Below are 18,004 nucleotides of genomic sequence, written 5' to 3'. Positions count from 1 at the left end.
GAATTTCTCAAGGCTATGAAAGTACATTATTAGGAATTCCCACTACAGTTAGGGAACTGTTGACCAAAACCACCTGCCTTGGCCAGGCCTGCATGCTTGAGTTGTCACAGGCAACAGGAGTTCTAGATAAGGAACACGGTGCTGCCACTGAAAACTAACTGGGAGAATTCAGAAGGGGCCAAAGGCTGGAGAAGATGACCAACCTTCCAGAGTCCTCCCTGGGATCCGTCTTGGTTGAGTAATGTGCATGCCACCAGGGAGCACCCTGAGATTATGGGCCAAACGGGATGACTGTCTAGAGATAACACAGAAACTAACCCCATTACCATAAAACCTGAGACTACAGCCATGTGGCAGATCAGTTCTCCTGGGTTTCCTTACCTTGCTGCTCTCTACTTAGGCCCCCTTCTGCAACAAATTTCTTTGTCAGCACAATGTGCCTCCTCTGACATTTCCAAGTGTGAATGTGAGCCCATTCTTGGACCCTGGAAGCAGGTCCCCCTTCCTGTAACAGTAGTATTTTAGATATATTGGATTAAATTAAATGCATTATGAATTTCACTTGTTTCTTTTTATTTTTTTCAATGTAACTTCTAGAAAATTTAAAAATTATATATGTGGTTGGCATGCATGATTCACATTATATTGGGCAGTGCTTCCCAATTTACCACACTTTTGCTGATATCAGAAATATACAAGACCCCACTTGGCATTGTTTTTTTCTGTCACAATGTAGAGTAATGATTTACCAAGGATACTGGACATAATCTTAGTTGTACTTTACACCAAGACACAGAGACAAGTTAAAACCAGCCCCATTTCCCCATCCCACCTATTTCTCTCCCTCATTGAGACCGGTCATTTTTCTGTTTCCTATTTTACATTCTAGAGATCTGAAGAATTTTTTGGACCAACTAAGAGACAAACTCTTTCAGACAAATGGAGTCCTTCCAAGTTCAAAATCTACTTCATGGGATTTCTGTGAAGAAGAACAAAACTCTCATACAGTCAGAGGCCAGCAAAAAGGAGAAAGCAATCACCTGACCTGGATTTCTAAGCATTTCCTGGGATTTCTAAGGAAGTTCAAGGAACATAATACTATCTGGAGTCCATGATCACTCTGGCTTAAGACACACTTTCCCGGAAATACCATTAATGAGTTCCCAATCTTCAAACCACAATAAGCCCTTTTACATTCTCGCTCTACACACTCTCTTCCATGATAAGAAAAACCTCCTTAGTCACAGATTTCTGCAAAGTTGCCATCTTAGGGGTTTCACTGTGGCTCCCAAATACCTTCACAAGACTGAATCTTAAATTTGCAGGCATCTTCTTGTTCAATTGCTCAGTCATGTCTGACTCTTTGTGACCCCATGGACACACCAGGCTTCCTTGTCCTCCACTATCTCCCAGAGTTTACTTACACTCATGTCCATTGAGCTTGTGATGCTATCTAACCATCTCATCCTCTGCTGCCCCTTCTCCTTTGCCTTCAATCTTTACCAGCATCAGGGTCTTTTCCAGTGAGTCGATTCTTCTCATCAGGTGGCCAAAGTATTGGAACTTCAGCTTCAGCATCAGTCCTTTCAATGAATATTCAGGACTGATTTCCTTTAGGATGGACTGGTTGGATCTCCTTGCAGTCCAAGAGACTCTCAAGAGTCTTCTCCAGCACAACAGTTCAAAAGCATCAATTTTTCCTTGCTCAGCCTTCTCTACAGTCCAATTTGGCACATCCCTACATGAGTACTGGAAAAACCATAGCTTTGTGCTATTTGTCGGCACCTTGATCATGTTCAAACCCAAGCTCCTCCTCTTTCCAGGCTCGATCTAACACCCACAAAGCAAAAAACACAACAAACTACCCGCCAGCAGAAAGGAATTCATTCTTCTCCATACCCATTCCCCCATGGAGGAGTCCTGTTTCTGGCTTATTTGAGCGAATGTCTCAAAACCTTGTTTATTCGATTGCATACTCTCTAAGGGTTGATAACTTAATCTTCAGGCAGGAGTATGGCCCAGAGCAGAGTGAAAACATCTTTTGGACGTAAGGGAAAATAAATCGTAACATCGCCCGAACAGGGACTTGAACCCTGGACCCTCAGATTAAAAGTCTGATGCTCTACCGACTGAGCTATCCGGGCTCACGGAGGTTGGGACTTTCTGACGGCCCAGTAAGGGTAAATTCATTAGATTATTTTCAATTGTGATCCATGTTAAAAATTAGTCTTGCACACATACCTCATATACTCAAGCCAAGAGCAGCCGGCAGAGGCCACTTCCACACTCACTAACCTGCTGCCACCACAACAGACATCAGATTTGAAACAATTTGACTTCCCTCTGAAGAGCTCGCCTATGGAAAGGGCCCCAAGATGCTCTCAAAAGCCAACAGTTTGGATACAAACGAGTGCGATCTTCTTATGGGACAGAAGTTTTCTGTTTACTTCCCTAAAATACACAGACTTCAACACTTTCTTGTAGGTATAGGATGCAAAGAAGAGAGGTGGAGCTTGGACAGGTCCTTCCTACCCATCTACCCAAATCCTACTCATATTTAAAGATCCATGTATACGCCCTCTTCTCCCTACTTTGCTGATTCCAACTCGCCTCCTTCCTTGTCCCATTCAAACGTCGCCTTTCCACCCTTGTCCACTATACTGCTTCCCGCCTGAGATCGTCCCAATAACTCGGATCACTCCACCTAGGCTCCGGGTTTTTGACACTCCAGGTCAGGGTTTCCCAAACCTGCCAGAGTTTGAGTTTGCAGGGTTTCCTAATATTATAAATTACTATCTGCTTTCGGACCTCATTCAAAATTCACATCTGGGTTACTTGTCACACAAAAGACGAAAAGTGTTTTTGCGCCTCAGTGCCTGAGGGGACAGATGCTATCTAGGCTACAAAGCGCTAATTCCTTTCACACAAGACGTTAAATGAGACTCCTTTCACACATTTCCCCTGCTCTCTCCTCATTCTGGAGAAAATTCTGTCCGAAAGAGGTTGTGTACTCTTTTTCCTCCTCCCTCCTCCTTTTGTCTTTCAAAACAGAGCCTCAATAAGGAAAGCAGTTGCCAAGGGTCCGATCGCTTTGCTGCCTTAGATTTGCTGGACATGCACTGTCGCTCTGCATTTCTTGGCAGGTTGTGTGTGAATTCTTTTTGCTCTGTCATCTCTTTCCTTCCGAAAGGACCTAAATGCCCCTCTATCCGCCGCATCCTTACCCTCCTCTTTCACAATACTTTTCTTTGTCTTCTTCCGCAGTATTTTTAAGGTCTTTTAGGCAGTTTAGGAGGCAGAGGAGGTTGAAGTTAGGGGAAAGGAGAAGTTTGAAAACTGAAGAAAAATGCCCCATTCCTGAGACGTTCCCTGGTGATGGAATGGAAATGCCTTCCTGAGAGCTGGTGATGGAGCAAACTTTGGAGCAAGCTGAGAGAAGTAGGAAGACACCTGAAGTAGAAACAACAAACTGCAGGGTCCAAATTCAGTCTAAAGTCTAAAATACATACCAGTGATTCCTTATTCTCCAATACCAATGGATCTTTCTCAGTCCTTGTGCTAGTCTCATCTTAGGGGCCTGCTCTTTCATAGCCACATGAAAATCCAGGTCTCTGACTGCTCAGATAACTCACTAAAGGAACAGGGATATTTCCAACATCACCACCCCATCCCACTCCCCTTTATTCTATCCTCTTTCTTTCTTTCCTTCTTGTCTTTCTTTTGCTGGTTCTCGGCCCTGGAAAATGGTAGGCCGCAGGGAGTAAATATGAGAAAGGTTGACAAAAATACAAATGGAGGTGCCAGGGATTGAACCAGGGACCTCGTACATGCGAAGCACGCGCTCTACCACTGAGCTACACCCCCCTGTACTCTCGGTCTTCTGGCTGTTTCATAAAATATTTTCTCTCTCTCTCTCTCTCTCTCTCTCTCTCTCTCTCTCTCTCTCTCTCTCTCTCTCTCTCTCTCTCTCTCTCTCTCTTTTTCAAAGCTATTAGTTGTCTAGAGAAAGTCTACCAAGTTTAATGTTACTATTTCTGAAGTTTTAAAATATACAGTGTAGTGGCTTCTTCCTGGCCTGCAGTTATTTAATTAACCAGGAAGGCTGAAAGAATAAAGCCTTCTGAGAGATACTTAAAAAAAAAAAAAAAAAGGTCTGTTCTTTCCCCTTCATGCTCCTCAGTAATACTGTCAGCGGAATTTGATGCTCAAGCTTGATGATGTGACTGACTCTTTCAAGTTTGTTGTTTGGAGCTCAGGAAATCCTGAAAGAGCCAGATCTTTCTTGTTTCCTTCAGTCAAATGTTCCTTGAGAAGACAGACATTCCAGTGAGGATAACCCTTAGAGTGGAAAGGGGTCAGGAGCAAATGGCTGTAAAGTTAACTTTGATGTGAGGAAGAAAAACTGAATAAGGGAATATGGAGAGGAAAGTGGGAAAAGTTTGTGCGAATACAGTTTAAGAGAGTAAAAGAAAAGGGCAAGAATAAAGGTGCTAGAAACTAAACCCAGTGCTTATTTTATGCATTCTACTCTCACATAATCTAAGAAATTCAGAAAAAAGACTTGTCCTCACTGATTTCCATTAGTTCTCCACGAAGAAGCCTAGAAATGAAAAGTTAGGATTTATCTATTTTAGAGGATCTTGTAACTGCTGTCACTCCCAAGTGCATGATCAGAGGAGTTGAATCATTTTAATAGTGTGTAGATCTAATGGGGTGCTGTCCAACTTGCTGGGTGAATAGAATGGGAAGAGACAGAATGCAAGAAACAAAAGTTTACTCACCTTAGGTTTTCAGCTGGTACTCTTAAACATAAAGGCAGGTTGACCAGAGAAAAGCAGTGCTTCTAATGTATGCAACAGGCATCACTGAGGAGACACATAAACAAACAGTGACTCAGAGTGCAAGTTTAACACCTCAGCTAATGAAGTATATCCAACAAAGAACAGTAAATTTATAGATAAAGGACAGGACTGAAGAAAGCAGTTTTTGCCTTTTCAGGGCAGTAAACTGTGGGGAATTAAATACTGGGGAGGAAACTAGTAGACTAAAGTTTGTTTGCAGATTCCTCTAGTGCTTATCACTGACTCGAGGGACATGAGTTTGAGCAAGCTCTAGGGGTTGGTGATGGACAGGGAGGCTTGGTGTGCTGCAGTCCATGGGGTCGCAAAGAGTCAGACATGACTGAGCGACTGAACTGAACTGAACTAGTGACTGGGCTGGTAAGAGTTTTTCTCCAGTAAAAGGAGGATTTATATCCTGCTTTTGGTCAGACATGGAAGGATAAAGAGAACTTTTTTGCACCTTAATTGTCTTCAGCTCAAGATAATTTGTATGTTAAAGAGGCATACTTTGGGGGACATTCTGGTTTCATTCATAGTCATGTGCAGAAGGACCATGTTACAGCATGTCATATATTAGAGATAGTTTGTCAACTTCAACTTAAAAGTGCATGAAGATCTGAGAAATTATAAGTATGCTGTTCTTCCTATATTTTGTTATATTTAAAATTTTAATTTGGTTGCTTTTTAACTGTACAATTTGACAGTTTACAAACTATTAAAATTGTATTATTTATACTTAAGCCTAATTTATTGAATTCTAAACTAGATATATTTCACTTTTTCTCCAGCCAAAACAAGATGGTAGCCCCCAGACATCAATCCTGCAACTTAGCTGCAGGCCATCACAAGGTGATGTCCACCACAGAATCAGCCACTTCTTGCTGGAGGTGCCAGGGATTGAACCCGGGGCCTCATGCATGCTAAGCACGCGCTCTACCACTGAGCTACACCCCCTTACCTCTGCTTTTGGGAAGAAAACTTAATGGCATATCTATTTGCCTAGTGTTTCCAGACCTTGAAATTATTAGCACAAAGATTGCTTACATACAGTTCCATTATTTCCTGAAACCCCTTTATTTCATTCTCTTTCTCATCTACAGGAAGAGAAGGGCAACTTCATGTTAGGCAGAAAGGCATCATTTCTAGTATCTATTCACGTTTGTCAACCTACAAAAGGTGACTAGAAGAAAAAAAAGAACCTAGAATCAACGATACTTAAGGAACGACTAGGAGAACTAGCCTCATATCCTAATTTCTTCATACAGATAGATCCCCACTAGAAGGAACCAAAGCCACGGTAAAAATTTGCTGTCACCTAGAATATCAATGTGTCAGAATGTAAGAAAGTGCTCAACGATTATAGCAAGCTCAAAAGAGCACAGTACTTTCTAGGCAATCTTGGAAACACTGAGCTTTAAAATGAATAATAAACAATATAGGAATACAAACTAATAGATAAAATAAGGCTACTGGGTCAGAGAGTTGACTGAAATACAAGGTCTGAATGAGAAGATGGCCAGCGTCAAGGATCCCTAACTTTTCCTCTGAGGATGGTAATAATGGCTCTGTTGTCCGTTTCAGAACTTGGAAACATCAGTTTGAATTGAGAGGTCAGTGGCTCAATAGATTATTCAGACACTTGTTGAACTAAAGTTCTAAAATCTAAAAATTAAAGTTCTAAAATTTTGGCTGGAGTAAGATTTCATAAATTCACTGTGAATTTACTCACGGAAAAAATCTAGAGCTATTTTGTGATCGTCAGTCCATTACAACATTCCTTTACGCACCCGAAGTAAACTCGCCCTTGGGGATCAACTAAAAGGTTTAGAATGCCGAAACCCGGGATTGAACCAGGGACCTTTAGATCTTCAGTCTAACGCTCTCCCAACTGAGCTATTTCGGCTACCTGAAGAGTTATTCTCCTGACACTTCTTTTTTTTCAATTTCAGTTTTTAGATGGTTTCAGATTCTTTTATTGTGGCTGCCTATTTGTCCAATGTATTTGCCTGTTTGGAAAGACCTGGAATTGATTGCCTTCCATGTATGCCAACTGGAGCCAATTCCTGGCAGCATGGGATGAACACATAAAAGTAGGAAAATCTGAAGAGAGGTGACAATGAGGGATTCGATGGAAAGACTCTCTATTCCTCAGCATCCTGTCAGTTGACCCAGACACAGCTCAGAAACTAAAGGAAACTAAGAAAAATGTTATTGGTAGCTCTTATTTCTCTCTCTCTCTCTTTCATTCTTTCATCTCTCACAATCTCCAAAAATGATGAGAAGTAAAAGCTAATGATGCTGTGAATTTGCTAAAAGATTGCCACATACATAAACATTGTCAGACTAAACACTCCAGCCAATATTCCCAACTGACAGGAAAGCAACTGTCATAAAGTTAGAAAATTTGAAATGACAAATCTCATCACAACAGAATTTCTTCACAAAATTTTCTTGGAAACTATGACTAAATCAGTTTTTGATTGGCTCCTTTGTGATTCAGGCAAGGAAATCATTTAGCATTGTGAGGTAATAAATAGTGCACAGCATCATTTCACTTTCAAGTAGAAACAGAATATATGAAGCAAGGCTTATGAGTCACTTGCATGAGAAAGTAGCTCATATTCCCATGGCTCCTATCCTTGGTACAATCCTCTATTCTTCAACCCACATCCAGAACTTCACAGGGAACTCCTGATAACTAAAGAAGAAAAAGGAAAACAAAAACCAGATCTGGTTTATAGATGATTCTGCGCATATACTGGGACCACACAAGTGTGAGCGGCTTCCATAGAACCTGTAGGCCAGTAGTGAAAGTAAGCCCTCTCAGTAGGCATTACTTTAAACAGGGTATGTGACTGTTCATTTTGCTTGGAAGGACAGATGTAGGGTAGATATCTACACTAGTTAATGAGAGGTGGCTAATAGTTTGGCAGGTGATTAGGGGTTTGGAGAGAAAATTATTGAGAGAAAATGGAAAAAGTGGTGACAGAGAGGTCTGGTAAATAGGCGGGTAGACAGAATCCCCCAAATGTGCAGAGCCTAAGGATGTTTGTTTTCAAGTAAATGCTCTACAGAAAGCAACCTCCTTGGAGGCAGTTGAACACAATGACACATTCTGTTGATGTCTGGAAGTTTCTCCTTGGCCACCACTGTATTGCCCAATGAGCTTATGAACGACGTAACCATGATGACAAGAACAGAGTTCATATATAGGCCCAGCAACGCAGACTCCTATTTTTTGGTTCTACATATGTATTTTCATTTTTTATTAATACTTATTTTATTTTATTATTTTTTAAAATTTTTATTTTTACTTTATTTTACTTTACAATATTGTATCGGTTTTGCCATACATTGACATGAATCCACCACGGGTGTACATGAGTTCCCAAACATGAACCCCCCTCCCACCTCCCACCCCATATCATCTCCCTGGATCATCCCCGTGCACCAGCCCCAAGCATCCTGTATCCTGCATTGAACATAGACTGGTGATTCGTTTCTTACATGATAGTATACATGTTTCAATGCCATTCTCCCAAATCATCCCACCCTCTCCCTCTCCCTCTGAGTCCAAAAGTCTGCTCTACACATCTGTGTCTCTTTTGCTGTCTCGCATACAGGGTCATCATTACCGTCTTTCTAAATTCCATATATATGTGTTAGTATACTGTATTGGTGTTTTTCTTTCTGGCTTACTTCACTCTGTATAATCGGCTCCAGTTTCATCCATCTTATTAGAACTGATTCAAATGTATTCTTTTTAATGGCTGAGTAATACTCCACTGTGTATATGTACCACAGCTTTCTCATCCATTCATCTGCTGATGGACATCTAGGTTGTTTCCATGTCCTGGCTATTATAAACAGTGCTGTGATGAACATTGGGGTACATGTGTCTCTTTCGCAGTGGGATTGCTGGGTCATAAGGCAGTTCTATTTGCAATTTTTTAAGGAATGTCCACACTGTTCTCCATAGTGGCTAGTTTGCATTCCCACCAACAGTGTAAGAGGGTTCCCTTTTCTCCACATCCTCTCCAGCATTTATTGCTTGCAGACTTTTGGATCGCAGCCATTCTGACTGGTGTGAAGTGGTACCTCACTGTGGTCTTGATTTGCATTTCTCTGATAATGAGTGATGTTGAGCATCTTTTCATGTGTTTGTTAGCCATCTGTATGCCTTCTTTGGAGATTAATACTTATTTTAATTTTAAGTTTTTAATTGGAAGATAGGTGCTTTATAATATTGTTAGTTTCTGCCATATATCAACATGAATCAGCCACAGGTATACACACATCCTCTCCCTCTTGAACCTCCCTCCCACTCCCAACCCCATCCCGCCCCTCTAGGTTGTCACAAAGCATCAGTTTGAGCTCCCTGCATCCTACAGCAAGCTCCCAATACGTAGTGGGAATTTCTAATAATGTCCTTTCACAGCCTTGAGAAATTCCACAAAAATAGCACCTGGAAAAACAGCATATATTAAGACTGTGTTAATGATTATCTTTCATGTTTTTCTTAAGAATAATCTCCTTGTTACAAACTCCAAGGCCAGACCCAGAAGGGAGTATGACTGGGATCCTGAAAGAATGGACTTGGAACACCAGATTGGAATTAGACATGAATGCTGCCTACGCACTTGCTGATTATTCCCAAGACTAGCCCAAAAGAGAATGGCCTGGGGTGAAAACAAGGAGATCTGGACTATGTCAGCATAGTGTCTTGGGAAAGATAAGATCAAAAAAGTCTTGTAGTCTGCAATTAGGAATACAAGCTGGACTCAGAGTGGACTCTGCACCTCAGTCCAATAGAGGCTGCAGGTCCCCTGACCCGTTGCACCAGATTTCATGTTCTGTCTTCATTCTCATCGCTTGCTCTCAGACCATTTGGGCAACACCACTATCCATTTCACATACAGTAAAGTATACATTTCAGTGCTACTCTCTTAATTTTCTCCTTTCCCAACTGTGTCCATAAGTCTGTTCTCTATGTTTGCGTCTCCATTGATGCCTTGCAAATAGATTCATCAGTACCATCCTTCTATATTCCATGTATCTGCATTAATATATGATATTTATTTTTCTCTTTCTGATTTACTTCATTCTGTATGATGGACTGTAGGTTCATCCATCTCATTAGAACTGGGTCAAATGAGTTCCTTTTTATGGCTGAGTAATATTCCATTTTTTATATGTACTAATTCTTCTTTAGCCATTCATTTGTCAGTGGACATCTAGGTTTCTTTTATATCCCAGATATTATAAATAGTACTGCAGTGAACATTGGTGTATGTGTGTCTTTTTCAATTTTTGTTTCCTCGGAGTATATGCCCAGTAGTGGGATCGTTAGGTATATGGAAGTTTTATTCTTAGTTTTTTAAGGAATCTCCATACTGTTCTCCCATAGTGGCTGTATCAATTTACATTCCACCAACAGTGCAAGGGGGTTCCCTTTTCCCCACATCCTCTCCAGTGTTTATTGTTTGTACATTTTTTTGATGATATCCATTCTGACTGGTATGAGGTGATGTCTCATTGTAGTTTTGACATACATTTCTCTAATAATGAGTGAAGCAACATAGACTTCTGTGCACCAAAATAATGTAGTTTAAACTACTACTAAGTGACTAAACTACCAACAGCACAAACTTTGAGCCCTCACTTGGGGGCTATTATTCCACTGGGGGACAACTACCTACCCTGGTGTCAGGTTCCTTACATTTGACCACTTCTGTATTAGGAGTACAATGTATATCTAATCTCACTGGAATAGACACTTATTCTGTACATACATTTCCCTTCATGTCCCAATGGCATCCCACTCCAGCACTCTTGCCTGGAAAATCCCATGGACGAAGGAGCCTGGTAGGCTCCAGTCCATGGGGTCTGGAAGAGTTGAACACGACCGAGCGACTTCCCTTTTACTTTTTGCTTTCATGCACTGGAGAAGGACATGGCAACCCACTCCAGTGTTCTTGCCTGGAGAATCCCAGGGACGGGGGAGCCTGGTGGGCTGCCGTCTATGGGGTTGCACAGAGTCGGACACGACTGAAGCGACTTAGCAGCAGCAGCAGCATGTCCCACAATGCTTCTGCCAAAACCACCAGCCACGAATTTACTGAATGTCTTATTCAACAGCACCTACAGCATTGTTTCTGAGACAAGAAACCAGTTTATAGAAAGAGAAAAAAATCGGCAATGGGCTAATATTCTGGAATTCACTGGCCTCACCAGGAGGCAGCTAACCCCAAAGCAACTAACCTGATTGGATGGTGGAACGACCTTTTGAATACTTAGTTATGGTATGAGCTAAGAAACAATACTTTTGGTGAGGGAGGGCGTGTAATGATATCCAGGATATGGTAAATACTCTTCATCAGTGACTAATGGCAATGTATCTCTCTCAGGATCCGTGGATACATGAATCAGAGGGAGGAAGTGAGAGTGGGTCTTTTCACTGTTATGGCCAGCCTCCGGACACAAGAACATTTTGCTCCCTCTCTATTCCACTGATAATTTTCATTTGAACTCCAAAGTCTTTACATGATTTTTCTGGTGTTTCTTTGTGATTGGAATGTATTAATAAAAGGCATGATTTTATTTAAAGAGATAAGAATCAGTGTGTTGAGGAGGTGTATTGAGTTATGTCAAGGAATGCTTGATGGCATAAAATCCTTAACTTCCCCAATGTGGGGTCAGCTAATGTGTAAATTACTGAGGGGGTTAATTCCTGATGACAAATACATGATCCTCGTTCAAAACTGGAGGGATGAGTGACGCTATTTAGCGTAGACCACAACAGTTGAAGATTCACAAACCAACTACTACCATCCAGTATTTTTGTCATTAGTAGTGGTCCTCAGTTTAACTGGAGGTGCCGGGGATTGAACCCGGGGCCTCGTGCATGCTAAGCACGCGCTCTACCACTGAGCTACACCCCCAATCTTGTCAAGGTATTTCATTCATATTCGACATTACTGAAGATTTGGTGAGTGAGGCAAAATCACTAATTGTCTTGTGAATTAAATTACAAGAGCTCTAGGCAGCCCACTCCACCCAAAGTAAAAGATCAGTTTACTTGATCAGAAAGAATAATGATCTATTGCCTACTATTTCTGGTGACTGTACAATATAATTATGGTTGGTGGTAGAAGAGGAGAGAAGCATAGAGAAGGGATCGTCACTGGATTCGTTTGCTTCTCCTTGGTTCACAACTCTTTCATTAACCCGAACAGTTGGAAGAATAATGTCTTCTAAAAGATAATTGACTGAGAATGAGAACATCTTACTTTTGCTTTTCTTCTCTTTCTGTTCTTTCCCCTTCGTGCTCCTCAATGATGCTGCCAATGTCACTGGGTCCTCAAGCCTGATAAGGTGAGTCTGTTGTGCTTGTTGCCTCAGGTTCGAGAGATCCTGCATGAGCCAGATCTTCCTTTTTATTTTCCTTCAATCAAATGTTCCTTGGGAAGACAGACTTCAACGGTGATGATGAGGCCCTTGGAGTGAAATGTTACGAATTTAACTTTGCTATTGAGCAGAAAAAGTAAGGGAAAGTGGGGAAACATTGTGCAGCACGGTTTAGGAGAGTGAAATAGGATAGTAATGGAGGTGCTAGAAATGAAACATTTCATCAAAGATGCTGGCTGGGAGATGTTGGATGAACATGTGGCAAAAATTAAGTTAAATGAAATAATTTAGCATCCATATTAAGGAAGTTGCTGATGTTAGAGAACACATGAGTAATTTGCATAAGACAGCAGCATAGGTATGCAAGGGGGTGTAGCTCAGTGGTAGAGCGCGTGCTTAGCATGCACGAGGCCCCGGGTTCAATCCCCGGCACCTCCAGTTGGGAGACTTTATTGGAGACCTCAGTAAGCCATCTAGGAGAGTTTCTGGCTTGTTTGTTATTGTGGTCATTTTTGTCTTTGCTGTCTTTGGTCTTTTGAATGAGTCAATCAAAGGTTCCTGCCTTGTTCTTGTGTGGCAGTTTTCTTTGCAACTTTGGAACACAATGATATAATTCGTGCGGGTGTACTCAAACCATCTGTCCACATTTTTCTTAGCCATCTTCTCTCTAGCCATTTTGAGCAATCACAGCTGTGTACTGGGGTACACACAGTGTATAGGATGCCTGCACCCACCTCTACTATTCTTAGGTAACAATATTGCATGAGGACTTCGGAAATGGCCAAAGTGAAGCCAGATATTTCTGATCCTCATGTGTCTTTGATGGAAATATCATTTGTGCTTAAAACAAAAATCTAAAGGAGGACAGACTGTAATCGTTTGAATAGACTTTCTCTGCTCAAACTGTGGCTCTTCAGAACTCCCACTGGGAGAAGTGTAGTATATAAGTAGTAGAGAACACTGAAAATCTCCCAAAGATCTCTAGAAGAAAACTGAGTTTCAGGAGACTTCTGCGTTTAAGAATAAGAAACAAGGATGGAAGAGCTAAAGAACCTTCGCTCAGACTCTTAAACGTCTGACCCTCAGGTCAAAAGTTTGAGGCGCTATCCAAGGTGCTGACACTGGTATTCTTGGACTTGTATTTAAAATTGTTAGTTTGCTGTCCGGCTTACATTTCTTTTTCATTTGTCCCTCACATTCCAAAGCTAGTGTGCTAAAAATCTGTTGCTGCCTCATATACATAAGCCCAAAGCCACCGGTGGACCCTGCTTCTGCGCTCAACATTGCTCTCACTGGAGTCACACGGAAATCCAGACGTGGCTTTCCAGTTGCTCTTTATAAAGCTATCAATTCCTGCAGTGCGTGCGTGCATACTCAGTCGCTCAGTCGTGTCCGACTCTTTTGCGACCCCATAAACTGTATCTCGCCAGGCTCCTCTGTCCATGGAATTCCCCAGGCGAGAACACTGGAGTGGGTTGCCAAAACGCCAGGGAATTTCCAGCAGTACTGCACCGCAAACAAAAATTCAGCTACACAAGGGCCCTCCAAAGTGCTCAACCTGTTTATTCAGCGAGGAAAAGAGCAACTAGTATCTTTCAAACTATGATAACTGGAACAAAACAAATCGGATTCTCGTAGGACATAGGTTTTCACCTACTTCGCTCAGCATAAGGAAGACTCCTCTTGCGACGAACCTGTCGACATGCAGAAGAGACAAAGACTTCGGATACATCCACATTCTCCCTTATCCGAGTATCAGTCGTGTATAATGCTCATTCCCAAACTTTCTTCTTGTGTCCTCGTTTTCGTGCGCTGGCTTGGCTGATTCTTCTTTCCCCGCAGCTGTTTTCCCGCTCCCCACTCTCCCTCCAGGATGCTATCGCCTCCCCATCCCTTCTCTCCTCTCCCTTCCCTCTCATCTCTCCAGTTCTCTGACATTAGTCTAGGAACAGCTGAACCTTGCTAAATTTCAGTTGTTTAGAGAAGTTTTAAAATTACATGATTTCCTGCCCTCTTCCACTTATGACAGGATTTCCTTAAAATAAACTAAACAAAAATACAAAAAAAAAGTATATGTGTTTGGGTTGACAATGATGCACAGTTGAATAAAGGCAGGAAACATCAACTTATTTGTGCCTCAAGGACAGATAGATTTTGAGGACCTACCCAGGTGTGGGGAGGTCTTACAAAGAACTTTTCTTTTTGGCTTCCTTCATGTTCACCTTCTTGTGGAAAAACATTCTGTCTGAAACAGGCACAATATTGATGGGAGCATCTTTTCTAATCTTCTTTCCTGTCTTCTGTCCTTAAGGGTCTTAGATCTAGATTTGCAGTGTCCTGGATAGAATGCTGCTTCTGCGTTTCCAGACAAAGATGCTAGGTGTAGTGGTTTAGTTATGACTGACTTGGTCTTCATTTCATATCCGCATTAGTTACACTTCACTCTTATCTCCCCACGTGGACCTAAATTTCCTGAGTAGGTTTCATGGCACTGGCCTTGGTATTCCCCTCCACTATCTTTTATATTTTTCTAAGAGCTTTGCAGACAGAAAAGAAGTTGAAAACTCAACAGAATATTTCATCCTAATGTACGCTTGGTGGTGGACAGGAACTGCCACTCAGGAAGTCAGCTAGCAGCAGTCCTTGGAGGGTCCCCTACTTATGAAAGATCTCTTTTGTATTCAGACATTTTTCAATTCAGAAAGCAAAATCTCTTCTCTTGAGGGTTTCAGAAACAGCTGCTGCTGCTGCCAAGTTGCTTCAGTCATGTCCGACTCTGTGTGACCCCATAGATGGCAGTCCACCAGGCTCCCTGGTCTCTGGGATTCTCCAGGCAAGAACACTGGAGTGGGTTGCCATTTCCTTCTCCAATGCATGAAAGTGCAAAGTGAAAGTGAAGCCGCTCAGTTGTGTCCAACTAGTAGTGACCCCATGGACTGCAGCCTACCAGACTCCTCCACCCATGAGATTTTTCAGGCAAGAGTACTGGAGTGGGTAGCCATTCCCTTCTCCAAAGAATCTTCTCCCAGTGCTCTTCCCTGACCCAGGAATAGTGGTAGCTTGTCATATGGAATATCCTAGACACCTTCTGCAGGGGATGTAGCTCAGTGATAGAGCACAGTGTTTAGCATGCACGATGCCCTGGGTTCAACCCCAGCACCTCCAGGGCTTTAATCTTGGCCCTGAACTAAGGCTTATGAATTATTTGCCAAGTGATTTAGCAGGGTAGGCCAAAGATTTCATTTTATATGACTGATAAATTTTCAAAAATGGCAATGATTGATTCCACTGATACCTCTTTGTTCGATGACCTATGACATTCAAAAGTTTTTACAAGTATCTGAATAAAGACAGGAAAAGTGAAAGTGAGGTCACTCAGTCGTGTCCGACTCTTTGTGACCCCATGGACTGTAGCCTACCAGTCTTCTTTCCAGGCAAGAGTACTGGAGTGAGTTGCCATTTCCTTCTCCAGGTGATCTTCCCTACCCAGGGATCGAACCCAGGTCTCCCAGATTGTAGGCAGATGCTTTTACCGTCAGTCAGGCAAGTCTGTTTAAAGGCAGGGAATGTCTACTTATTTGTAGGACACTTATTGTGACCTACATTTTCCACAAGTTTTAAAACATGTTCAAATAAACCTTTATTTATTAGCTGCAACCAGTTCTAAAATATTGTAGCTGATTTCACTCCATGTTGTAATGAATTGTTTGTTCAACTTCTCACAAAATAGTCTCACTTGAAGTTTTTTCCAGGAAGACTACTCACAGATTATTTCTTGTCACTTCAAACTAGCACTGACTCCTTGAATAAACAACTAAATAATATTGGTAACACCTGTTGACTTATCAGGAGTCAAAGGAAACCATGTCAAATCATTTGTCTTATTTTAAAAATCAACTATTGATGTTACTTCACAGATACAGAGAACAAACTAGTGGTTTCCAGGGGGAGGGAAGGGCAGTAGTAGGATTGGGGAGTGGTAGGTACAAATTTGAATGTAAGACAGGTTCCAGGGGAACAAAACTCATGGCTCAGGAAGTAAGGAACTTGACCACAATGTAGGAGACCATGCTTCCATTGCTGGGTCAAGAAGATCCCCTGGAGAAAAAATGTGGTAATCTCCTTCATTATTTTTTGCCTGGAGAATTCCATGAACAGAGGAGCCTGGTGAGCTACAGTCTATGGGATCGAAACGAGCTGGACACGACTGAGTGACTAATGCTTTCACTTTGAAATAACTTTAAATGGAAGGTAACCTTTTAAATTGTGTAAAAATTTTTTAATAAAAAATTTTATTGATTTTTTTGTGAAGAAAGTCTGTGAGATATGCCATTTTAAATGTTCTAATTTTTGTGACAGTTGCTTTCTTGTCAGTTGAGAATTATTGTGATGAGTATGTAGTCTGGTAATGTTTGTGTATATGAATGAGTTCTTTTTTGAGAGTCAGTTGGTAAGTCCAATTTGTTTGTAAGTCCAACAAAGTTAGCCTAGGTACTCAACTAATACAATCACTATATAGTACCATACTGTTATAGGTTTATAATATTTTTCACACAAAGAACACATAAAAACAAAAAATTAAAACATTTTAAATCTTACAGTACAGTATAGTAGTATAGTACAACAGCTGGCATACAGGGGGCTGGAATCAAGTGAACAGGCAAGAAGAGTTATTGCCTGGAGGAGGGAGAAGAGGTGGGATATGGTAGAGTGGAAGGATCATCAGCAATAGGAGGTGGAGGGGAAGCTGCAATAGCACTCATGTCTGACATTGATGGAACGCATATTGGCCTCTTTGAAAGTTTGCATATAGGGGACTTACCATACATATATATTTTCCCAAACTTACAGAGTTATTGGATTCCATTTCTCAGCATTTTTGGAGACTTTCAAAGAAGGAGGATCAAGAGGAAGAGAAAAATAAGAAACACCCCCTTCCCCCCAAAATACTGCCTTTATGATTTTAGTTTCTGAACTGGGTCTGGGTCAACTGACAGGATGTGGAGAAGCGGAATGAGTTGCTATCACCTCTCTTCTGCCTCCCTGCTCCACCTACCATCCCGCACCAGAGGGAACTTGATCCAAGCAGCACATATGGAAGAAAGAGTCCAATTCTTTCTGGGTGGGCAAGTATATTGGACAACTAGACCATCAGGCTTAAAGAATTTGAAACCCAAAAAAGAAGCTGAAAACAATCTAATTATTAAAAAACAGAGATCAAAGACTATTATTTCAAGTGGCTGAAATAGCTCAGTTGGGAGAGCGTTAGACTGAAGATCTAAAGGTCCCTGGTTCAATCCCGGGTTTCGGCATTCTAAACTTTTTAGTTAATACAGTGTATTCCGTTAGCATGTTAAATATGTGCCACATTTCAGTCATGGAGGAGCTCATAACTGAAGCCCACTTTTAGATTTTCAACTTTTTTTTTTCCAAGGTAACAAAGGTAGCTTATGACCTCTTTAAGTTTACATAGTACTCCAACATATCAATACCCTGTGAGCAGTAAGCACTACTGATTTAAAAAAATAATAAAATATTATGCAATAATGACGCTGAAAAACTTGGGCAACAGTCACTGAATCACTGTGATGTATACTGTGAACAGCAGCAGTGGCAAGAGAAAAGGGTGCCACTTATCGTCTCTGTTGCAGCCACTCTCTGTTGTAGCTTGAAAGCAGCCATTGAAGATGTGTAAATGAAGTGCCTGTGTTCTAATAAAACTTTATATATGGACACTGACATTTGAACTTCATATA

General features: G+C 41.4%; 7 non-coding genes across 7 annotated transcripts; 2 read left to right on the top strand and 5 right to left on the bottom strand.

The window, feature by feature from the left end:
• Positions 1-2,071: 2,071 nt before the first annotated feature.
• TRNAK-UUU (transfer RNA lysine (anticodon UUU)) lies at positions 2,072-2,144 on the bottom strand. Its single transcript has one exon. It is a non-coding gene; the product is annotated as a tRNA-Lys (tRNA).
• A 1,648-nt stretch (positions 2,145-3,792) lies between these two features.
• On the bottom strand, positions 3,793-3,864 carry TRNAA-CGC (transfer RNA alanine (anticodon CGC)). Its single transcript has one exon. It is a non-coding gene; the product is annotated as a tRNA-Ala (tRNA).
• Positions 3,865-5,723: 1,859 nt separating this feature from the next.
• Positions 5,724-5,795, bottom strand: TRNAA-AGC (transfer RNA alanine (anticodon AGC)). Its single transcript has one exon. It is a non-coding gene; the product is annotated as a tRNA-Ala (tRNA).
• Positions 5,796-6,671: 876 nt separating this feature from the next.
• On the bottom strand, positions 6,672-6,744 carry TRNAF-GAA (transfer RNA phenylalanine (anticodon GAA)). Its single transcript has one exon. It is a non-coding gene; the product is annotated as a tRNA-Phe (tRNA).
• A 4,966-nt stretch (positions 6,745-11,710) lies between these two features.
• TRNAA-AGC (transfer RNA alanine (anticodon AGC)) lies at positions 11,711-11,782 on the bottom strand. The gene has a single exon. It is a non-coding gene; the product is annotated as a tRNA-Ala (tRNA).
• Positions 11,783-12,614: 832 nt separating this feature from the next.
• Positions 12,615-12,686, top strand: TRNAA-AGC (transfer RNA alanine (anticodon AGC)). The gene has a single exon. It is a non-coding gene; the product is annotated as a tRNA-Ala (tRNA).
• A 4,801-nt stretch (positions 12,687-17,487) lies between these two features.
• Positions 17,488-17,560, top strand: TRNAF-GAA (transfer RNA phenylalanine (anticodon GAA)). Its single transcript has one exon. It is a non-coding gene; the product is annotated as a tRNA-Phe (tRNA).
• Positions 17,561-18,004: the final 444 nt, after the last annotated feature.

The sequence above is a fragment of the Ovis canadensis genome, chromosome 20 (assembly GCF_042477335.2).
Source record: "Ovis canadensis isolate MfBH-ARS-UI-01 breed Bighorn chromosome 20, ARS-UI_OviCan_v2, whole genome shotgun sequence".
Lineage (NCBI taxonomy): Eukaryota > Metazoa > Chordata > Mammalia > Artiodactyla > Bovidae > Ovis > Ovis canadensis.
Note: the sequence above shows the minus strand (reverse complement) of the source record. Positions and strands in the feature narration are given on the sequence as shown.